Source organism: Phyllobates terribilis, unplaced genomic scaffold, assembly GCF_046119375.1.
Source record: "Phyllobates terribilis strain yellow unplaced genomic scaffold, ASM4611937v1 Scaffold_4__5_contigs__length_816908805, whole genome shotgun sequence".
In the NCBI taxonomy this organism is placed as follows: Eukaryota; Metazoa; Chordata; class Amphibia; order Anura; family Dendrobatidae; genus Phyllobates; species Phyllobates terribilis.
In genome coordinates this window covers 679682038-679705999 of record NW_027362764.1, presented here as the reverse complement: position 1 = coordinate 679705999, position 23962 = coordinate 679682038, and the positions used below count along the sequence as shown (strand labels likewise).

The 23962-nt window shown below is 46.2% G+C and overlaps 12 pseudogenes; all 12 read left to right on the top strand.

Moving 5' to 3' along the window:
• Positions 1 to 1234: 1234 nt before the first annotated feature.
• LOC141270086 (5S ribosomal RNA) lies at positions 1235 to 1354 on the top strand (annotated as a pseudogene).
• Positions 1355 to 2295: 941 nt separating this feature from the next.
• LOC141268700 (5S ribosomal RNA) lies at positions 2296 to 2414 on the top strand (annotated as a pseudogene).
• A 621-nt stretch (positions 2415 to 3035) lies between these two features.
• On the top strand, positions 3036 to 3155 carry LOC141268610 (5S ribosomal RNA; annotated as a pseudogene).
• A 7637-nt stretch (positions 3156 to 10792) lies between these two features.
• LOC141269821 (5S ribosomal RNA) lies at positions 10793 to 10912 on the top strand (annotated as a pseudogene).
• A 932-nt stretch (positions 10913 to 11844) lies between these two features.
• LOC141267440 (5S ribosomal RNA) lies at positions 11845 to 11963 on the top strand (annotated as a pseudogene).
• A 621-nt stretch (positions 11964 to 12584) lies between these two features.
• On the top strand, positions 12585 to 12704 carry LOC141268395 (5S ribosomal RNA; annotated as a pseudogene).
• Positions 12705 to 13687: 983 nt separating this feature from the next.
• LOC141268389 (5S ribosomal RNA) lies at positions 13688 to 13806 on the top strand (annotated as a pseudogene).
• A 5614-nt stretch (positions 13807 to 19420) lies between these two features.
• On the top strand, positions 19421 to 19540 carry LOC141268501 (5S ribosomal RNA; annotated as a pseudogene).
• Positions 19541 to 20473: 933 nt separating this feature from the next.
• Positions 20474 to 20582, top strand: LOC141269171 (5S ribosomal RNA; annotated as a pseudogene).
• A 620-nt stretch (positions 20583 to 21202) lies between these two features.
• Positions 21203 to 21322, top strand: LOC141268416 (5S ribosomal RNA; annotated as a pseudogene).
• Positions 21323 to 22262: 940 nt separating this feature from the next.
• LOC141268142 (5S ribosomal RNA) lies at positions 22263 to 22381 on the top strand (annotated as a pseudogene).
• A 620-nt stretch (positions 22382 to 23001) lies between these two features.
• LOC141268526 (5S ribosomal RNA) lies at positions 23002 to 23121 on the top strand (annotated as a pseudogene).
• Positions 23122 to 23962: the final 841 nt, after the last annotated feature.

Sequence of the window (23962 nt, the reverse complement as noted above, 5' to 3'; positions counted from 1 at the left end):
CCTTGTTCACGGAAGAAATTCACTTACTTAATTTAAAAAACAAAAAAACAGGACTGGCTGGCTCACCATTGTAAAATAATACTCTTCCTGTATTATTTTTTTCTACTGAGGACTTCTCAAAGTATCAATATCACGATATTCTTATAAAAAATGTATCTATTTATTCTTGGATTGTCCATTAAAAAGAATCAGATTGCAGCAGGTACATACAATAATTAGTTATAAAGTAATTGTCCATTTGTCCATAATTAGCTTAATTGTTGAGATTCACCCATCTTTCCTTGGATCCTGGCTGGTAAATCATGTCTTTGTCCAGCATGTGTCCAGGCCTACATGTCATCTGCTTCTCAGCATGAAGATTCTGTGTCTTGTGGGGTGGGCAGAGCAAGAGAGCCCCCCCTTTCTGTACCATGGGCTTTTATAGCCAGTCGTATGGACACCTGTTCTACATATGGTAATGAACCAAATATACACACACAAATAGCGCATGTCAATTAGGCACGATGGCTGAGGCATAGAACTCAGAAAAATGATTATCGATTAACATTCCAATTGAATTTCCATAATTAACCATTTAACAGAGACCGCCTGGGAATGCCAGGTGCTGTAGGCTTTTGCTTTTTCCTTCCTTCCACCAGCAGGGGGCACTTTCTTCTATGCCTTTTTTCCATTCCCTTTCACAAGTGCACACATTCATTCTCTTTTCTTTTTTTCATTTGCTTTCTCTCTTGCGCTATTTCATCTCTGCAAAATACCAGCATCCTTCTGATCACCGTGGGCCTCCAGCATTGTTGCTTCTTCACTTTTAATACTAGGCTCCTTTTCACCAGGACCAGCGTCTCCCGGGTGGCTGGAGGCAACCACCGGTAACCCCAAGCAGAAGGCCTTTGCAGGCAACACGACCCTCCCCCATGAAGAGCAGCTCAAAGTCACTGGCAACCATCTCACCCTCTTCCTTCATTCACCCCTGGACGTCTCGCTCCGCCCCCAAGTTACGGGTCCAGCTTGCTCTTTCTGTCACATTACCGCGATGAAGGGTTTAGCCTGCAGGAGACCCTGCGCCGAGCCATTTTTGAAGACACCTGATGCGGCGGGTGAATCACTGCTAAATAAACCACACCTGTAGGGACGGCACAGCCTTTGCATGGACCCTTCGGAGCCCGCCCCGTCACGGCCAGATTGCTCGCCACCAAGCGATCCTGAGAAAGGCTGGCCGGGCGATGGATCAAGCAGCATCTACTGGCCATACCACTTTGGATACGCCTCATCTCATCTAATCTCGGAAGCAAAGCAGGGCTGGGCTCGGACAGTATTTGGATGGGAGACCTCCTGGGAACACCGGGTGCTGTAGACCATTTTGATGACGTTTTGCCTTACTGCCCAGCTCGGCTAGCATGGAACGGCGCCTTGCCGGACACCGACCTTAAGCAACTTAGATTATGGAAGCCCCAAGGCCTCTGAGCCAGTTGGCAGCTAAGTACGCTACCCCGCCGCCTTCACGCACGCCTGACACCGAGCTTCTTGCCACAGCTAGGAGTGCTTATTGACTCCGCAGCTCGCTGTGTGGAAATTATGGCGTTAAAAGCACCCGGGGCCGTGAAGGGGCCAGGCTTTCAGCAGGTTCCCAGGGAAGGTTTTGGATGCCGGCCGCCTAGCGAGGGCCAGCAGAAGTAACATGTTTCTCTGCAAAGAAGCTTGTGTAACCAAGCCAGATGGCTGACAAAGAGCTAACCTCAGTGCAAGGAAGGCAAGGAAGGTGCGGAAGGAATTGGGGAGGGTGGGGTGATTCCTGCTAGGGCCCTGAAATCATAAAACATGCAGGAGAGTCTGACGCATGGTGACGGAAAGGATGTAGGGGCAGATAGGGGGTGTTGTCACGTGCGAGCACGTGTGCATGCTGGCTTGTGTGTGAGAGTGCGCTTCCTAGGTGTGGCGCGCTGCAGACAGTCAAAGGGATTGTTCCCTTTCATTAAAAGTTAATCCCCGGCTGCAGGCTATTAGAAAGCAACTAACCGCGCTCTACTCACCCTACCCGGGTCTACCGGTGAGTCTCGCCTCTGCTCCCGGCCTGTGGCATTGGCCGTGAAGCTGACGTTCCGTCGACAGCGCTGCAGCCGATCAGTGAGCTCAGCGGCTCTGAGTGGGGCGTTGTGTCTACAAGACCTTTTAAAGAAGCCAGCAAAAAAATTGAAGAGAAGGGAAAGCACAAAAGGACCTGGTCTTGCTGAGCACTGGAAAGGGCAGCAGGCAGCCTGACGTCAAAGTAGAAAAGCAGCAAGTGAGAGGCTTGTCTCTGCCTACAGCCACACCACCCTGAACACGCCTGATCTTGTCTGATCTTGGAAGCTAAGCAGTGTCGGGCCTTGTTAGTACTTGGATGGGAGACCACCTGGGACTACCAGGTGCTGTAGGCTTTTGCTTTTTCTTTCCTTCCACCAGCAGGGGGCTCTCTCTTCTGTGCCTTTTTTCTATTCCCTTTCACAAGTGCACACATTCATTCTCTTTTCTTTTTTTCATTTGCTTTCTCTCTTGCGCTATTTCATCTCTGCAAAATACCAGCATCCTTCTGATCACCGTGGGCCTCCAGCATTGTTGCTTCTTTACTTTTAATACTAGGCTCCTTTTCACCAGGACCAGCGTCTCCCGCGTGGCTGGAGGCAACCACCGGTAACCCCAAGCAGAAGACCTTTGCAGGCAACACGACCCTCCCCCCTGAAGAGCAGCTCAAAGTCACTGGCAACCATGTCACCCTCTTCCTTCATTAACCCCTGGACGTCTCGCTCCGCCCCCAAGTTAGGGGTCCAGCTTGCTCTTTCTGTCACATTACCGCAATGAAGGGTTTAGCCTGCAGGAGACCCTGCGCCGAGACATTTTTGAAGACACCTGATGCAGCGGGTGAATCACTGCTAAACAAACCACACCTGTAGGGACGGCACAGCCTTTGCATGGACCCTTCGGAGCCCGCCCCGTCACGGCCATATTGCTCTCAACCAAGAAATCCTGAGAAAGGCTGGCCGGGCGATGGATTGAGCAGCGTCTACTGGCCATACCACCTTGGATACGCCCGATCTCATCTGATCTGGAAAGCAAAGCAGGGCTGGGCTTGGACAGTACTTGGATGGGAGACCTCTTGGGAACACCAGGTGCTGTAAACCATTTTGATGACGTTTTGCCCTACTGCCCAGCTCGGCTAGCATGGAACGGCGCCTTGCCGGACACCGACCTTAAGTAACTTAGATGATGGAAGCCCCAAGGCCTCTGAGCCAGTTGGCAGCTAAGTACGCTACTACGCAGGCCTGACACCGAGCTCCTTGCCACGGCTAGGAGTGCTTATTGACTCCGCAGCTCGTCGTGTGAAAATGATGGCGTTAAATGCACCCGGGGCCGTGAAGGGGCCAGGCTTTCAGCAGGTGCCCAAGGAAGGTTTTGGATGCCGGTCGCCTAGCGAGGGTCAGCAGAAGTATCATGTTTCTGTGCAAAGAAGGTTGTGTAACCAAGCCAGACGGCTGACAAAGAGCTAACCTCAGTGCAAGGAAGGCAAGGAAGGTGCGGAAGGAATTGGGGAGGGGGGGGGTGATTCCTGCTAGGGCCCTGAAATCATAAAACAGGCAGGAGAGTCTGACGCATGGTGACGGAGAGGTTGTAGGGGCAGATAGGGGGTGTTGTCACGTGCGAGCACGTGTGCATGCTGGCTTGTGTGTGAGAGTGCGCTTCCTAGGTGTGGCGCGCTGCAGACAGTCAAAGGGATTGTTCCCTTTCATTAAAAGTTAATCCCCGGCTGCAGCCTATTAGAAAGCAACTAACCGCGCTCTACTCACCCTACCCGGGTCTACCGGTGAGTCTTGCCTCTGCTCCCGGCCTGTGGCATTGGCCGTGAAGCTAACGTTCTGTCGACAGTGCTGCAGCGGATCAGTGAGCTCAGCGGCTCTGAGTGGGGCGTTATGTCTACAAGACCTTTTAAGGAAGCCAGCAAAAAAATTGAAGAAAAGGGAAAGCATAAAAGGACCTGGTCTTGCTGAGCACTGGAAAGGGCAGCCGGCAGCCAGACGTCAAAGTAGAAAAGCAGCAAGTGAGAGGCTTGTCTCTGCCTACGGCCACACCACCCTGAACACGCCTGATCTCATCTGATCTCCGAAGCTAAGCAGGGTCAGGGCTGGTTAGTACTTGGATGGGAGACTGTAAAATAATTCTCTACCTGTATTATTTTTTTCTACTGAGGACTTCTCAAAGTATCAATATCACGATATTCTTATAAAAAAATGTATCTATTTATTCTTGGATTGTCCATTAAAAAGAATCAGATTGCAGCAGGTACATACAATAATTAGTTATAAAGTAATTGTCCATTTGTCCATAATTAGGTAATTGTTGAGATTCACCCATCTTTCCTTGGATCCTGGCTGGTAAATCATGTTTTTGTCCAGCATGTGTCCAGGCCTACATGTCATCTGCTTCTCAGCATGAAGATTCTGTGTCTTGTGGGGTGGGAAGAGCAAGAGAGCCCCCCCTTTCTGTACCATGGGCTTTTATAGCCAGTCGTATGGACACCTGTTCTACATATGGTAGTGAACCAAAAATACACACACAAATAGCGCATGTCAACTAGACACGATGGCTGAGGCATAGAACTCAGAAAAATGATTATCGATTAACATTCCAAATGAATTTCCATAATTAACCATTTAACATTTCCCCCTTTTTTGAGAATAAAAGGACTTTAACTGAAATTTCTCAAAAGAAGATACATTCATCAATCATTTTTTCTTTCCTTCTTCCTTGGCAATATCATTAAATTTCCATAATAATAATAATAGTAATAATAGTATCAATATCGGATTATTGTTATATAATGATGTGAATTCATGTTATGGTAAGCCGTGACTAATATTCATTTAATATGTATGATTATACTTCCCTATATCTAAATTGAAGCAATCGCGGGTTCAATCGTCATCATCTGATGTCATCGGGTCGTCGTCTCGTTTTCTTCTTGGTTCTTTTATAACACAGTCTTTAGATGAAAACTCCTTTGAAATAAATTACAGCATGTAGATATTGTACAGTCCATAATTGTGTTCATTATTGTTCAGTCCATAAACTGTACTCTTTATTAGAAAGATCATGTGTGTCAGTTGATAAGAAAACAAAGTCCATGGATGAAATGTAGCTTTAATATCTGTGCAGTGTCACCTGGCCTTGCGTTGGATCGTCTTTGGAATCTTCCGTGTGTCTGCACTGGTCTCGTGTCACTTTTGGAACAGATGTGACGTCTTTGGTCAGTAAAGCAAGGATTAACTTGACACTTTCCTGCTTTATATAGCACCATAACCAGTTCTCAGTCCTTTATATACAGGACACATATGCCAGGTATTACCTGTTCACCAGCTTTCATTGAAGCATTGCAGGTGATAAGAAACCACTGGAACGTGATGAAACTTAAACACAACACAGTACATATAGGATCATCGTCCTCTGCCGTCCTGGTGATCAGTGGTGTGAATTGTATTGTATGTAATGGACACAGTCTATTATAACACTCAGTATTCACACCTGTTACCTTCTGAGACGTCCGGATATCAGTTGCTTCTTCTTGTAACTTTTGAGAATCTCTTTGATTTATAAAAATTAAAAGTCTTTATTAAGATATAATTCATAATTGCGATGTCTGGATTGAAGTCTTCATTCCCTAATCTGATACCAAATCTGGCAGTTTTTCCTAACCTATAATATCACAGCGTACCATAGCAATCAGTAATATCCATCTAATTATTATCAAAATATTAAAATAAATTATGTTTGGAATAATAAACAATAATAGATAATAATTCATTATCAATCAAGTTCTCCATATGATAGAACATTTTTATGTCATAGGTGTAATTACCTTTTCCAACCCATAGGTGTCAGTGTATTTTGAAAAAACAAGTTTTTATATCTTTATTAAACCAATAATATCAAAGAATGTATACTCCTGAACCAAAATGAATAAATATATGAATGTATGAATGAATGAATGAATAAATGAATGAATGAATTGTTGTGTTTACTCAGAAAATGTAAACATTTTTTTCCTTAGCAATATATATTTAATGAAGCAATACTCTTGTATTAGACATTACTTTATTAAATATTAATGTGTTTTCTCAATTGAGATATTGAACTGAAATAAAATCAAATGAGAATTAAAAAATGAAAAAATAGAAAAATAAGAAGTATAAAGTAAGAATAAAATTTTAAAAATGAAAAATAAAATTAAGAGTAAAAATAAGAATTAAAATAAAAATAAGGCCTTTAAATTTTAATGACAAATGCAGAGTAATTATATTCTCCATAAAAAATACCCTTATATCTCCATTATCTGGATGATTTCATATTTGTCATAACCTTGTACCACCAAAAAATATTAAATTATGCAACTTTGCATGTAATACCCTTCTTAATTATACCATAGTACCTTATTATTATTTCTTCTTTATTAAAATGTGTGGAAAAGAAGTATTGATCAAAAGTGATTATGTAATGAGGACCAAAAACACATTTTCCCCCTTAATACCAAAAATATTATTTTATAAAATTTATGTATATATCAGAACCAAATTAAAAATAATTATTCTTCTAGAAATATTGTGCATAAATTTCATATCGATGAGTAGCATAGATTTGACTAAAGAGAGGTGTGTACCTATTTAGGCAACCATTAAAAATAATATTATAGTTATTCAAGAATATTATCATGTGGAAAATTATTCTAAATATAAATTTGCTTTGTAAACCATTTTGATGTGTGGTTGCCCTTATCCACTATTAGTTAAATCAAGAAATAATAATTATTAAAGAAATATAGAAATATATATATGTAGATACAGTAATACCTAATTATGTATTATAATTTCCTCAGAATTAAATATATTTTTGTACCTTCACATAAAGAAACATTTTTTTTTTCAAACATACAAACATACGAGGCCTCTGTCACATCAATCACACTTAGCAGCTGCTGATTTACTCATCTGTCACCTTCACTCTGACATTCACAGATCTGTTCAACTCAAACATTCCACATATGAAGTTTTAGATATATATATATTTATATTTAACCCAAAATTGTTGTATCCCAATTTATTAATGCGCATTGCCATATCAATTGAATATCTTTATATTTCTTTGAATATTCCCCAAGTACATATTATATAATATGAGAGTAAGTCACTGGAATTTCAGACACTTGAAAAAACTCTTGTCTTAGATTCTTTTTTCACTGGCTGCCCGGTCTTAAGTTACATCAGTTGAAAATATAATGAATGGGATCCTATACTATTAGCTCAAAGTTCAAAGGCCGCAGCTGTCACACGTCATGCTGTAAAGCTACTTTAATTTGTACGAACGCTTCATGCACAGAAAATATTAGCAACACAAAAGAATTAATAAGTATTACATATATATTATAGTTCAACTAGATATATTGTTATTATTTTAAAATGTCATACACATAAAATCATGCAATTTTTTCACTTCCTGTGTGAATAAAGAAATAAATCCATTTTAGAGTTCTTTGATCAAATCCTGCTTTGGAATGAAAACTCTAAGGAAATATAAGAAAATAAAATTAAATATCAAATTCATACAGAAACAGAATTATTTAAATATCTTATACATATATTGGTTGGTTCTAATGTAATTCAAAATATTGCTACTTAAATTTATATATATGAAGTTCTAATTTATTAATTAATATATATATATATTTTATAAACGTATATATAAATAGAATTATACGCAATCTCTACTTAGACAAGTGTATATATATATATATATATATATATATATATATGAACTATTAGAAACTATGTAACTACAATTTACTGTATAAGATTATAAATAAATATTGAGACATTTTATTACATTTTGATACAACATTATATTTACAGTTTTTCCTTAGCCACTCCCTAAACCAAATCTTCTGTCTCTCTCAAATATCTCCAGGAACGCCCTATTTAGGAAAGACATTTTTCTATCCTTCAAAACCTCAGAGAACTGCCTGTTCTTCTGTCCACATTTCATGACGTCACTGTGAGTTGGTCGTCTCACCTGTCTCTGTCCATCAGTTTCAGCCATTTTCCTTTTTAGAGAATCACAGTTCTGACTGAGAATTAACTCATTCTGTGGAGAGATGGATCTTTGCACTGGCTGATATGGCTTATAACATATATGAAATCTTCTGCGTATTTGATAGAGTTCACTATGGGGATGACTCAGTCTAGGAGAGTTTGATATTGGTTTTTGGTAAGATTTTACCTTTCTTGGTTTTATAAATTTAGCTTGATTTATTTTCTTTTCACGATTCTCATGTTTTCTAACAGAATCCAGCATCTGCGCACATTCAAATAATGAATTTTTTTGTGATGCCATAACTTGGGAAACTGAATTTAGGAATTTGAATTTTTGTACAAAAGTTGTTATCATATGTTGTACTTTTCCATTTTTGATGAGAGCTTTGTACAACCGTTCAAATATGGACATGAATGTATATGTACATTCCTTCCTACCAATCCTTAGTTTCTGCAGATCTTCTATGTTGGGAAAATCCTTTGTGACACAATAAATCAAATATCTTAATCTGTCCGAATCATTTTCCCATCCATTAGGAGAGTCATTTTCACAGGGCATTAAATGTAAACGTCTGGACAATGTCACAGGAATCCATATTTTAAATAATTGATTCCTCTCCTCATTGGATAAATCAAACTTATCAGAGAATTTATCAAATGTCTCTGAATTTCTACAGACATGGATTTTGACATCATATTTTGGCATGATTTTGCATAATTTCAGCAAATTTATCCTCATTTTAATTTGGAGTTGAGCCTGGGTAATTCCAGAATTCTCTGATATTTTTAGTGGCTCTTGTACGTCCGTTCCTCCTACGTCACTCACGTCTCCTCCCACATCACCTAGTATGTCGGTTTCTCGTATGTCAGTCATGTCTCCTCCCATGTCAGGTTTCTGTATGTCCGTCTCTTGGTCAGACCCAAGGTCACCTTCAGTTACAGACACGTGTCTTACTTCTTGTTCATTTTCCACATTACAGTCAGAATCAGTATCACCGTCTGACACTTCTACACTATTTTCCTGCTTAGAAATCTCTAACACAAGACTATGAAAAAAATCTACCAAATGTAGAATATTTCTCAATTTCTGTTTGTCTCTATTTACCAATTTAGAAGTTAACTGTAAATTCTGCAATTCACATTCTTTGTATAAACTGAGCCACAAAACTTCTATGTCATCTCCTACATTAACTTTGAAATTAATATTACTTTGTTTAGCAAAAGAAGAAATTATATCCATATTTTGCTTACCTTAAGATTCCTTGGCTTCTCTTTATCAGCACATCCTGTCTTCAGTTTGTCTGATTCTTTTCCTGTGTGATTCTGTTCCTTGTTAGTACCTCTGCTTCCTGTCTTTCCTCAGTCTGTAGGTCCTTTCTGCTTCTCGTGACAAACTAGTGAATTTACTGACACGTGAACAACAGCTGTTCAGCTCGTCAGGACTCCCCCCTTGTTCACGGAAGAAATTCACTTACTTAATTTAAAAAACAAAAAAACAGGACTGGCTGGCTCACTATTGTAAAATAATACTCTTCCTGTATTATTTTTTTCTACTGAGGACTTCTCAAAGTATCAATATCACGATATTCTTATAAAAAAATGTATCTATTTATTCTTGGATTGTCCATTAAAAAGAATCAGATTGCAGCAGGTACATACAATAATTAGTTATAAAGTAATTGTCCATTTGTCCATACTTAGCTTAATTGTTGAGATTCACCCATCTTTCCTTGGATCCTGGCTGGTAAATCATGTCTTTGTCCAGCATGTGTCCAGGCCTACATGTCATCTGCTTCTCAGCATGAAGATTCTGTGTCTTGTGGGGTGGGCAGAGCAAGAGAGCCCCCCCCTTTTTGTACCATGGGCTTTTATAGCCAGTCGTATGGACACCTGTTCTACATATGGTAGTGAACCAAAAATGCACACACAAATAGCACATGTCAACTAGACACGATGGCTGAGGCATAGAACTCAGAAAAATGATTATCGATTAACATTCCAAATGAATTTCCATAACTAACCATTTAACAGAGACCACCTGGGAATGCCAGGTGCTGTAGGCTTTTGCTTATTCCTTCCTTCCACCAGCAGGGAGCACTCTCTTCTATGCCTTTTTTCCATTCCCTTTCACAAGTGCACACATTCATTCTCTTTTCTTTTTTTCATTTGCTTTCTCTCTTGCGCTATTTCATCTCTGCAAAATACCAGCATCCTTCTGATCACCGTGGGCCTCCAGCATTGTTGCTTCTTTACTTTTAATACTATGCTCCTTTTCACCAGGACCAGCGTCTCCCGGGTTGCTGGAGGCAACCACCGGTAACCCCAAGCAGAAGACCTTTGCAGGCAACACGACCCTCCCCCCTGAAGAGCAGCTCAAAGTCACTGGCAACCATCTCACCCTCTTCCTTCATTCACCCCTGGACGACTCGCTCAGCCCCCAAGTTACGGGTCCAGCTTGCTCTTTCTGTCACATTACCGCGATGAAGGGTTTAGCCTGCAGGAGACCCTGCGCCGAGACATTTTTGAAGACACCTGATGCGGCGGGTGAATCACTGCTAAACAAACCACACCTGTAGGGACGGCACAGCCTTTGCATGGACCCTTCGGAGCCCGCCCCGTCACGGCCAGATTGCTCACCAACAAGCGATCCTGAGAAAGGCTGGCCGGGCGATGGATTGAGCAGCGTCTACTGGCTTTACCACCTTGGATACGCCCAATCTCGTCTGATCTCGGAAGCAAAGCAGGGTTGGGCTCGGACAGTACTTGGATGGGAGACCTCCTGGGAGCATTGGGTGCAGTAGATCATTTTGATGACTTTTTGCCCTACTGCCCAGCTCGGCTAGCATGGAACGGCGCCTTGCCGGACATCGACCTTAAGTAACTTAGATGATGGAAGCCCCAAGGCCTCTGAGCCAGTTGGCAGCTAAGTACTCTACCCCGCCGCCTTCACGCAGGCCTGACACCGAGCTCCTTGCCACGGCTAGGAGTGCTTATTGACTCCGCAGCTCGCCGTGTGGAAATGATGGCGTTAAAAGCACCCGGGGCCGTGAAGGGGCCAGGCTTTCAGCAGGTGCCCAGGGAAGGTTTTGGATGCCGGCCGCCTAGCGAGGGCCAGCAGAAGTAACATGTTTCTCTGCAAAGAAGCTTGTGTAATCAAGCCAGACGGCTGACAAAGAGCTAACCTCAGTGCAAGGAAGGTGCGGAAGGAATTGGGGAGGGGGGGGTGATTCCTGCTAGGGCCCTAAAATCATAAAACAGGCAGGAGAGTCTGATGCATGGTGACGGAGAGGTTGTAGGAGCAGATAGGGGGTGTTGTCACGTGCGAGCACGTGTGCATGCTGGTTTGTGTGTGAGAGTGCGCTTCCTAGGTGTGGCGCGCTGCAGACAGTAAAAGGGATTGTTCCCTTTCATTAAAAGTTAATCCCCGGCTGCAGGCTATTAGAAAGCAACTAACCACGCTCTACTCACCCTACCCGGGTCTACCGGTGAGTCTCGCCTCTGCTCCCGGCCTGTGGCATTGGCCGTGAAGCTGACGTTCCGACAACAGAGCTGCAGCCGATCAGTGAGCTCAGCGGCTCTGAGTGGGGCCTTCTGTCTACAAGACCTTTTAAGGAAGCCAGCAAAAAAATTGAAGAGAAGGGAAAGCACAAAAGGACCTGGTCTTGCTGAACACTGGAAAGGGCATCCGGCAGCCAGACTTCAAAGTAAAAAAGCATCAAGTGAGAGGCTTGTTTCTGCTTATGGCCACACCACCCTGAACACGCCCAATCTCATCTGATATTGGAAGCTAAGCAGGATTGGGCTTGGTTATTACTTGGATGGGAGACCACCTGGGAATACCAGGTGCTGTAGGCTTTTGCTTTTTCCTTCCTTCCACCAGCAGGGGGCACTCTCTTTTATGCCTTTTTTCCATTCACTTTCACAAGTGCACACATTCATTCTCTTTTCTTTTTTTCATTTGCTTTCTCTCTTGCGCTATTTCATCTCTGCAAAATACCAGCATCCTTCTGATCACCGTGGGCCTCCAGCATTGTTGCTTATTTACTTTTAATACTAGGCTCTTTTTCACCAGGACCAGCGTCTCCCGGGTGGCTGGAGGCAACCACCGGTAACCCCAAGCAGAAGACCTTTGCAGGCAACACGACCCTCCCCACTGAAGGGCAGCTCAAAGTCACTGGCAACCATCTCACCCTCTTCCTTCATTCACCCCTGGACGTCTCGCTCAGCCCCCAAGTTACGGGTCCAGCTTGCTCTTTCTGTCACATTACCGCGATGAAGGGTTTAGCCTGCAGGAGACCCTGCGCCGAGCCATTTTTGAAGACACCTGATGCGGCGGGTGAATCACTGCTAAATAAACCACACCTGTAGGGACGGCACAGCCTTTGCATGGACCCTTCGGAGCCCGCCCCGTCACGGCCAGATTGCTCGCCACCAAGCGATCCTGAGAAAGGCTGGCCGGGTGATGGATCGAGCAGCGTCTACTGGCCATACCACCTTGGATACGCCTGATCTCGTCTGATCTCGGTAGCAAAGCAGGGCTGGGCTCAGACAGTACTTGGATGGGATACCTCCTGGGAACACCGGGTGCTGTAGACCATTTTGATGACGTTTTGCCCTACTGCCCAGCTCGGCTAGCATGGAACGGCGCCTTGCCGGACACCGACCTTAAGTAACTTAGATGATGGAAGCCCCAAGGCCTCTGAGCCAGTTGGCAGCTAAGTACGCTACCCCGCCGCCTTCACGCAGGCCTGACACCGAGCTCCTTGCCACGGCTAGGAGTGCTTATTGACTCCGCAGCTCGCCGTGTAGAAATGATGGTGTTAAAAGCACCCGGGGCCGTGAAGGGGCCAGGCTTTCAGCAGGTGCCCAGTGAAGGTTTATGGATGCCGGCTGCCTAGCGAGGGCCAGCAGAAGTAACATGTTTCTCTGCAAAGAAGCTTGTGTAACCAAGCCAGACGGCTGCCAAAGAGCTAACCTCAGTGCAAGGAAGGCAAGGAAGGTGCGGAAGGAATTGGGGAGGGGGGGGTGATTCCTGCTAGGGCCCTGAAATCATAAAACAGGCAGGAGAGTCTGACGCATGGTGACGGAGAGGTTGTAAAGGCAGATAGGGGGTGTTGTCACGTGCGAGCACGTGTGCATGCTGGCTTGTGTGTGAGAGTGTGTTTCCTAGGTGTGGCGCGCTGCAGACAGTCAAAGGGATTGTTCCCTTTAATTAAAAGTTAATCCCCGGCTGCAGCCTATTAGAAAGCAACTAACCGTGCTCTACTCACCCTACCCGGGTGTACAGGTGAGTCTCGCCTCTGCTCCCGTCCTGTGGCATTGGCCGTGAAGCTGACGTTCCGTCAACAGCGCTGCAGCCGATCAGTGAGCTCAGCGGCTCTGAGTGGGGCGTTGAGTCTACAAGACCTTTTAAGGAAGCCAGCAAAAAAATTGAAGAAAAGGGAAAGCACAAAAGGACTTGGTCTTGCTGAGCACTGGAAAGGTCAGCCAGCAGCCAGACGTCAAATTAGAAAAGCAGCAAGTGAGAGGCTTGTCTGTGCCTTCAAAGTAGAAAAGCAGCAAGTGAGAGGCTTGCCAGTGCCTACAGCCAAACCACCCTGAACACGCCCGATCTTGTCTGACATTGGAAGCTAATCAGGGTTGGGCCTGGTTAGTACTTGGATGGGAGACCACCTGCAAATACCAGGTGTTGTAGGCTTTTGCTTTTTCCTTCCTTCCACCAGCAGTGGTCACTCTCTTCTATGCCTTTTTTCCATTCCCTTTCAAAAGTGCACACATTCATTCTCTTTTCTTTTTTTCATTTGCTTTCTCTCTTGCGCTATTTCATCTCTGCAAAATACCAGCATCCTTCTGATCACCATGGGCCTCCAGCATTGTTGCTTATTTACTTTTAATACTAGGCTCCTTTTCACCAGGACCAGCGTCTCCCGGGTGGCTGGAGGCAACAACCGGTAACCCCAAGCAGAAGACCTTTGCAGGCAACACGACCATCCCCCCTGAAGAGCAGCTCAAAGTCACTGGCAACCATCTCACCCTCTTCCTTCATTCACCCCTGGACATCTCGCTCCGCCCCCAAGTTACGGGTCCAGCTTGCTCTTTCTGTCACATTACCGCGATGAAGGGTTTAGCCTGCCGGAGACCCTGCGCCGAGACATTTTTGAAGACACCTGATGCGGCGGGTGAATCACTGCTAAACAAACCACACCTGTAGGGACGGCACAGCCTTTGCATGGACCCTTCGGAGCCCGCCCCGTCACGGCCAGATTGCTCGCCACCAAGCGTGTTACAACTCTCCTGTTAGTTTTTTTTTAGTTTGCTGGTCACATGACCATTTTGCCTATTTAATCCGGCTCCGCCCTCCTGGCTTTGCTGGACTTCATTTGTATTTACTACTGTTGAGCTAGCTTGTTGCTCTGTTGCCGTTCTCTGTTAGTTTTGCTAGGTCTTCTGACCCCTATGCCTTTTTGTTGTGTGTTTGTCTTTGACTGCTACTATTTCTGCTAGGAGGTGTCCAACTTTTCCCAGTCCCTAGATCTTGTAGGGATCCCTCCCTCACATCTATAGGTCTGCGTTCAGACTAGCCGAGGACTTTAGCGGGTCTGATCGCAGGATCAGGTTCCCCGTTACATCGTAGGGATCTAGTTTAGTTCTATTGTAGGGATAGATCTCCTTTCTTTCCTTAGTCTCTGTAGCAGATCATAACAGTAATTCCAGCCATAAAAAAAAAAAAAAAAAAAAATTCTCTAAGGAAAGACCTCCAGTTTTCCATCATGGTCTCGGTGCAAGATTTGGCTCAACGCTTGCAGGGACTCTCTCTGGAGGTGACCAAGCTCCAACAACACGTGAGTAGCTGTTCTGGACCGCATTTTGTGGAACCTAAGGTACGTCTGCCTGATCTATTTTTTGGCAAACAACAAGATTTTTTTTCTTTTAAAAATGCTTGTCTATTATATTTTCGTTTGAGACCCGGATCCTCTGGTGGTGAATCACAGCACATAGGGATCATAATGTCACTTTTGCGCAAAGATCCTCAGGGATGGGCCTTCTCTCTCCAACCTAGTGATCCGTGCTTTAGATCAGTGGATAGTTTTTTTTCTGCTTTGGGTTTGTTGTACGATGATCCTGATCGTGTCTCATCTGCTGAGTCTGAATTAAGACGTTTGAGGCAGGGATCAGGTAATGTGGAAAAATATTGTTCTCACTTCCGTCGGTGGTCTGCCCAGGTGGGGTGGAACGATTCTGCTTTGAAAAGCTTGTTTCTTGCAGGGCTATGTGAAAGGGTAAAGGATTTACTGATTGCTTATCCCACACCTGGAAACTTGCAGGAGGCAATGCAATTAGCTATACGGGTGGACAGGAGACTGCGTGAAAGGGTTAATGAGAGCAAATCCTCTGCTATGTCAGCTTCGAGTCCTGAGAGGTTCTGTGCTGACAATGGAGAGCCGATGGAAATTGGGGCGATGGCACCCCGCTCTCAGGAAAAAGACCGCCGACTTTCTGAAGGCTTGTGTTTCTATTGCGGAAATTCTGGTCATTTAATTAAGAGCTGTGTGCTTCGTAAGAAGAAAGAAAAAAAAAATGGTCAGTCATGCTCGTATTGCCTGTTTAAATTCTAAGGGAGTATTCCTATCTGCCACTACTGCTGCTCAGGATGAATTAATTGAATTTCGGGTATTTGTGGATTATGGATCTACTCTGAATGTGATTGATGGGGGATTCTTGGAAAAACTTAGATTAGAACCTAAAACTTTGTCATCCCCTATTGCTGTGGTTTCTGTCGATGGCTCTCCCTTGAAGAGTGTTACTCACAAGGTCTGTAAATTTCCCCTCACTATTAATGGTATTCATCAAGAGAATTTGGATTTGGTGGTATTGGATAATTTGCCTTCTCCAGTAATATTGGGGTTACCCTGGTTAAAATTGCACAATCCTGTACTGGATTGGTCTACCAATGAAATTAAGTCCTGGAGCCCTAAGTGTTATGACAAGTGTTGTAACGGGCACATTGCTGCTGTGGATAGAGGGAATTACCTGTACCTTTTCAGGATTTTTGGAGAGTTTTTTCTGAGGAGGAGTCGCAGGTTTTGCCTCCCCATAGAGACTATGATTGTACCATTGAATTTGTCCCTGGCGCGACTCTTCCTAAGAGTCGTTTATTTAATCTTACTATTCCTGAAAGAAAGGCTTTGGAAGAATACATACAGACAAGCTTGGCCACATTAGGCCTTCCAAGTCTCCTGTGGCTGTTGGATTTTTTTTTGTAAAAAAAAAAGATGGCGGTTTACGTCCTTGTCTGGACTTTCGTGAGATTAATAAAAATACTGTACGCAATCCTTACCCACTGCCATTGATTCCTGATTTATTTAACCAGTTAGTGGGGGCCAAGTGGTTCTCTAAAATTGATCTCCGGGGGGCATACAATTTGTTGCGCATGAAGGAGGGTGATGAATGGAAGACTGCTTTTAACACTCCTGTGGGTCATTTTGAGAATCTGGTTATTCCTTTTGGTCTCACCAATGCTCCAGCATTTTTTCAGAATCTTATTAATGATATCCTTAGACCTTTAATCGGCAAAAATGTGATTGTGTATTTGGATGACATTTTGATTTATTCGCCGGATCTGGAGTCTCATTGGCGGAGCGTACGTGAGGTATTACAGTTATTAATGGACAATTCGCTTTTTGCTAAGCTGGAGAAATGTGAGTTCGCTGTACAGAGAATTAGTTTTTTGGGCTACATTATCTCCAGTGAAGGTTTTGAGATGGACCCGGTTAAAGTTCAAGCTGTGCAGGAATGGCCTAGGCCTATTGGTTTGAAATCGATACAGAGGTTTTTGGGTTTCGGCAATTATTACAGAAAATTCATAAAAAAATTTTCTCTTATTGTCAAACCGCTGACCGATCTCACCAGGAAAGGTGCTAATGCGGTTCAGTGGACTTCTGAGGCCATTGAAGCTTTTGTGTTTCTAAAGGAGAGGTTCACCTCTGCTCCCATCCTTATGCAGCCTGATGTGACTAAGCCGTTTTTGGTTGAGGTTGATGCTTCTTCGGTGGGGGTTGGTGCGGTGTTGTCTCAGGAAAACAAGGATGGAGTACATCCCTGTGCCTTTTTTTCAAAAAAATTTTCCGAGACTGAACTTAATTACGATATTGGTAATCGGGAATTGCTGGCGATTAAACTCGCATTTGAACACTGGCGTCATCTCTTGGAAGGTGCTGAATTTCCCATTCAGGTTTTCACTGATCATAAAAATCTGATCTATCTTGATGCTGCCAAGCGCTTGAATGCCCGTCAGGCTAGGTGGGCACTTTTTTTCTCGCGGTTTAATTTTTCCGTTACTTACATCCTGGGTACCAAGAATGTTAAAGCGGATGCTTTGTCTCGCAGCTTTTCTCCCATGGTCGGTGTTGAGGAGGAAGAGGAGACCATTTTACAAGAAGGTGTTGTGATTGCTGCTTTGGACTCCGTTTTGGAGGATGAGATTCTTAAAGCACAGGAGAATGCCCCATCTAACACTCCCCATGGGAGGTTGTTTGTGCCTAGGACTTTTAGGAGAGATTTGTTTGTTGAGTGTCATGAGTCTCGGTTGGCAGTTCATCCAGGAATTTCTGAGACCAAGAGACTTGTGGGTCGCAGTTTTTGGTGGCCTGGATGGCAGAAGGAAGTCATTAAGTGGGTGCGCCAATGTACTGTGTGTGCAAGATCCAAGTCTTCGCATGCTCCTGCTGCGGGGTTGCTTTGCCCTCTGGAGGTTCCTAGTGCACCTTGGACACATCTGGCTATGGACTTTATTACTGACCTTCCTCCCTCTGAAGGTTTCACAGTCATCTGGGTGGTCGTGGACCGTTTTAGCAAGATGTGTCACTTGGTTCCCTTCATCAAACTGCCTTGCGCTAAGACACTCGCTAAGGCCTTTGTCAAGGAGATTGTCAGACTACATGGTGTTCCTACTGACATTGTTTCTGATAGGGGACCTCAGTTCGTGGCTCGTTTTTGGCGTGCCTTTTGTGACAGGTTGGGAGTTCATTTGTCGTTTTCATCCGGATATCATCCTGAGTCTAATGGCCAGACAGAAAGGAAGAACCAGGATGTTGAGCAGTTCTTGCGTTGTTTTGTGGCAGACAATCAAGAGGGGTGGTCTGAATTTCTGCCACTTGCTGAATTTGCTCTTAACAACCATACATCCTCTTCTGCTGGGTGTTCGCCTTTTTTTTGTTGTTCTGGGAGACATCCGTCTTTTGGGTCATTTTCCAAATTGGTTTCGGCTGTGCCTGAGGAGGAGAGTTTTTCCGGTGATTTGGAGAGAGTTTGGACGGATGTGTGTGGTAATCTTCAGGAGGCTAACAAAAAATCTAAGAGGTACTTTGATAGGAAACGGGAAGAGGTTTTGTTTGCGGTTGGTGACATGGTTTGGTTGTCCTCTAAGAATCTGCGATTGAGGATTCCTTCTAAAAAATTGGGTCCCAAGTTCGTAGGGCCCTTTAAGGTACTTCAGATAGTTAACCAATCTGATGTTAGGCTGGAGGTTCCTACGTCCTGGAGGATTAATCCGGTGTTTCATGTTTCTCTGTTGAAAAAAGCTGATGTGTCGGATGGTGACGCCTCTGCCACTGTTCCTCCGGTGGTGGAGGACGGGGAATATGAAATTTCCCGCATCCTAAATTCTAGACAGTATAGAGGGAGTTTGCAGTATCTCGTCGCTTGGAAGGGTTTCGGACCTGAGGATAACTAATGGGTGAGAGCGGATTATGTTTCTGCCCCCAGACTTGTCCAAGCGTTTCACAGGAGGTTTCCTGGTAAGCCTGGGCCTAGGGGATCCGGAGGATCCTCTTAGAAGAGGGGGTACTGTTACAACTCTCCTGTTAGTTTTTTTTTAATTTGCTGGTCACATGACCATTTTGCCTATTTAATCTGGCTCCGCCCTCCTGGCTTTGCTGGACTTCATTTGTATTTAATACTGTTGAGCTAGCTTGTTGCTCTGTTGCCGTTCTCTGTTAGTTTTGCTAGGTCTTCTGACCCCTATGCCTTTTTGTTGTGTGTTTGTCTTTGACTGCTACTATTTCTGCTAGGAGGTGTCCAACTTTTCCCAGTCCCTAGATCTTGTAGGGATCCCTCCCTCACATCTATAGGTCTGCGTTCAGACTAGCCGAGGGCTTTAGCGGGTCTGATCGCAGGATCAGGTTCCCCGTTACATCGTAGGGATCTAGTTTAGTTCTATTGTAGGGATAGATCTCCTTTCTTTCCATACTCTCTGTAGCAGATCATAACAAAGCGATCCTGAGAAAGGCTGGCCGGGCGATGAATCAAGCAGCGTCTACTGGCCATACCACCTTGGATACGCCCGATCTCGTCTGATCTTGAAAGCAAAGCAGGGCTGGGCTTGGACTGTACTTGGATGGGAGACCTCCTGGGAACACTGGGTGCTGTAGACCATTTTGATGACATTTTGCCCTACTGCCCAGCTCGTCTAGCATGGAACGGCGCCTTGCCGGACACCGACCTTAAGTAACCTAGATGATGGAAGCCCCAAGGCCTCTGAGCCAGTTGGCAGCTAAGTATGCTACCCCGCCGCCTTCACGCAGGCCTGACACCGAGCTCCTTGCACGGCTAGGAGTGCTTATTGACTCCGCAGCTCGCCGTGTGGAAATGATGGCGTTAAAAGCACCCGGGGCCGTGAAGGGGCCAGGCTTTCAGCAGGTGCCCAGGGAAGGTTTTGGATGCCGGCCGCCTAGCAAGGGCCAGCAGAAGTAACATGTTTCTCTGCAAAGAAGCTTGTGTAACCAAGCCAGACGGCTGACAAAGAGCTAACCTCAGTGCAAGGAAGGCAAGGAAGGAATTGGGGAGGATGGGGGGGTGATTCCTGCTAGGGCCCTGAAATCATAAAACAGGCAGGAGAGTCTGACGCATGGTGACGGAGAGGTTGTAGGGGCAGATAGGGGGCGTTGTCACGTGCGAGCACGTGTGCATGCTGGCTTGTGTGTGAGAGTGCGCTTCCTAGGTGTGGCGCGCTGCAGACAGTCAAAGGGATTGTTCCCTTTCATTAAAAGTTAATCCCCGGCTGCAGGCTATTAGAAAGCAACTAACCGCGCTCTACTCACCCTACCCGGGTCTACCGGTGAGTCTCGCCTCTGCTCCCGGCCTGTGGTATTGGCCGTGAAGCTGACGTTCCGTCGACAGCGCTGCAGCCAATCAGTGAGCTCAGCGGCTCTGAGTGGGACGTTGTGTCTACAAGACCTTTTAAGGAAGCCAGCAAAAAATTGAAGAGAAGGGAAAGAACAAAAGGACCTGGTCTTGCTGAGCACTGGAAAGGGCAGCCGGCAGCCAGACGTCAAAGTAGAAAAGCAGCAAGTGAGAGGCTTGTCTCTGTTTACGGCCATACCATCCTGAACACGCCTGATCTCGGAAGCTAAGCAGAGTTGGGCCTGGTTAGTACTTGGATAGGAGACCGCCTGGGAATACCAGGTGCTGTAGGCTTTTGCTTTTTCCTTCTTTCCACCAGCAGGGGGCACTCTCTTCTATGCCTTTTTTCCACTCCCTTTCACAAGTGCACACATTCATTCTCTTTTCTTTTTTTCATTTGCTTTCTCTCTTGCGCTATTTCATCTCTGCAAAATACCAGCATCCGTCTGATCACCGTGGGCCTCCAGCATTGTTGCTTCTTTACTTTTAATACTAGGCTCCTTTTCACCAGGGCCAGCGTCTCCCGCGTGGCTGGAGGCAACCACTGGTAACCCCAAGCAGAAGACCTTTGCAGGCAACACGACCCTCCCCCCTGAATAGCAGCTCAAAGTCACTGGCAACCATCTCACCCTCTTCCTTCATTCACCCCTGGACGTCTCGCTCCGCCCCCAAGTTACGGATACAGCTTGCTCTTTCTGTCACATTACCGCGATGAAGGGTTTAGCCTGCAGGAGACCCTGCGCCGAGATATTTTTGAAGACACCTGATGCGGCGGGTGAATCACTGCTAAACAAACCACACCTGTAGGGATGGCACAGCCTTTGCATTGACCCTTCGTAGCTGCCCCGTCACGGCCAGATTGCTCGCCACCAAGCGATCCTGAGAAAGGCTGGCCAGGCGATGGATCGAGCAGCGTCTACTGGCCATACCACCTTGGTTACGCCCGATCTCATCTGATCTCGGAAGCAAAGCAGGGCTGGGCTCAGACAGTACTTGGATGGGAGAACGCCTGGGAACACCGGGTGCTGTAGACCATTTTGATGACGTTTTGCCCTACTGCCCAGCTCGGCTAGCATGGAACGGCGCCTTGCCGGACACCGACATTAAGTAACTTAGATGATGGAAGCCCCAAGGCCTCTGAGCCAGTTGGCAGCTAAGTACGCTACCCCGCCGCCTTCACGCAGGCCTGACACCGAGCTCCTTGCCACGGCTAGGAGTGCTTATTGACTCCGCAGCTTGCCGTGTGGAAATGATGGCGTTAAAAGCACCTGGGGCCGTGAAGGGGCCAGGCTTTCAGCAGGTGACCAGGGAAGGTTTTGGATGCCGGCCGCCTAGCGAGGGCCAGCAGAAGTAACATGTTTCTCTGCAAAGAAGCTTGTGTAACCAAGCCAGACGGCTGACAAAGAGCTAACCTCAGTGCAAGGAAGGCAAGGAAGGTGCAGAAGGAATTGGGGAGGGGGGGTGATTCCTGCTAGGGCCCTGAAATCATAAAACAGGCAGGAGAGTCTGACGCATGGTGATGGAGAGGTTGTAGGGGCAGATAGGGGGTGTTGTCACGTGCGAGCACGTGTGCATGCTGGCTTGTGTGTGAGAGTGCGCTTACTAGGTGTGGCGCGCTGCGGACAGTCAAAGGGATTGTTCCCTTTCATTAAAAGTTAATCCCCGGCTGCAGGCTATTAGAAAGCAACTAACCGCTGTCTTCTCACCCTACACGGGTCTACCGGTGAGTCTCGCCTCTGCTCCCGGCCTGTGGCATTGGCCGTGAAGCCGACGTTCCGTCGACAGCGCTGCAGCCGATCAGTGAGCTCAGCAGCTCTGAGTGGGGCGTTGTGTCTACAGGACCTTTTAAGGAAGCCAGCAAAAAAATTGAAGAGAAGGGAAAGCACAAAAGGACCTGGTCTTGCTGAGCACTGGAAAGGGCATCCGGCAGCCAGACGTCAAAGTAGAAAAGCAGCAAGTGAGAGGCTTGTCTCTGCCTACGGCCACACCACCCTGAACGCGCCTGATCTCAACTGATCTTGGAAGCTAAGCAGGATCAGGCCTGGTTAGTACTTGGATGGGAGACTCCCTGGGAATACCAGGTGCTGTAGACTTTTGCTTTTTCTTTCCTTCCACCAGCAGGGGGCACTCTCTTCTATGCCTTTTTTCCATTCCCTTTCACAAGTGCACACATTCATTCTCTTTTCTTTTTTTCATTTGCTTTCTCTCTTGCGCTATTTCATCTCTGCAAAATACCAGCATCCTTCTGATCACCGTGGCCTCCAGCATTGTTGCTTCTTTACTTTTAATACTAGGCTCCTTTTCACCAGGACCAGCGTCTCCCGCGTGGCTGGAGGCAACCACCGGTAACCCCAAGCAGAAGATCTTTGCAGGCAACACGACCCTCCCCTCTGAAGAGCAGCTCAAAGTCACTGGCAACCATCTCACCCTCTTCCTTCATTCACCCCTGGACGTCTCGCTCCACCCCCAAGTTACGGGTCCAGCTTGCTCTTTCTGTCACATTACCGCGATAAAGGGTTTAGCCTGCAGGAGACCCTGCACCGAGACATTTTTGAAGACACCTGATGCGGCGGGTGAATCACTGCTAAATAAGCCACACCTGTAGGGACGGCACAGCCTTTGCATGGACCCTTCGGAGCTCGCCCCGTCACGGCCAGATTGCTCGCCACCAAGCGATCCTGAGAAAGGCTGGCCGGGCGATGGATCAAGCAGCGTCTACTGGCCATACCACCTTGGATACGCCTGATCTCGTCTGATCTTGGAAGCAAAGCAGGGCTGGGCTCAGACAGTACTTGGATGGGAGACCCCATGGGAACACCGGGTGCTGTAGACCATTTTGATGACGTTTTGCCCTACTGCCCAGCTCGGCTAGCATGAAACGGCACCTTGCCGGACACCGACCTTAAGTAACTTAGATGATGGAAGCCCCAAGGCCTCTGAGCCAGTTAGCAGCTAAGTACGCTACTCCGCCGCCCTTCACGCAGGCCTGACACCGAGCTCCTTGCCACGGCTAGGAGTGCTTATTGACTCCGCAGCTCGCCGTGTGGAAATGATGGCGTTAAAAGCACCCGGGGCCGTGAAGGGGCCAGGCATACAGCAGGTGCCCAGAGAAGGTTTTGGATGCCGGCCGCCTAGCGAGGGCCAGCAGAAGTAACATGTTTCTCTGCAAAGAAGCTTGTGTAACCAAGCCAGACGGCTGACAAAGAGCTAACCTCAGTGCAAGGAAGGCAAGGAAGGAATTGGGGAGGGGGGGGTGATTCCTGCTAGGGCCCTGAAATCATAAAACAGGCAGGAGAGTCTGACGCATGGTGACGGAGAGGTTGTAGGGGCAGATAGGGGGTGTTGTCACGTGCGAGCACGTTTGCATGCTGGCTTGTGTGTGAGAGTGCGCTTCGTAGGTGTGGCGCGCTGCAGACAGTCAAAGGGATTGTTCCCTTTCATTAAAAGTTAATCCCCGGCTGCAGGCTATTAGAAAGCAACTAACCGCGCTCTACTCAACCTACCCGGGTCTACCGGTGAGTCTCGCCTCTGCTCCCGGCCTGTTGCATTGGCCGTGAAGCCGATGTTCCGTCGACAGCACTGCAGCCGATCAGTGAGCTCAGCGGCTCTGAGTGGGTCCTTCTGTCTACAAGACCTTTTAAGGAAGCCAGCAAAAAATTGAAGAGAAGGGAAAG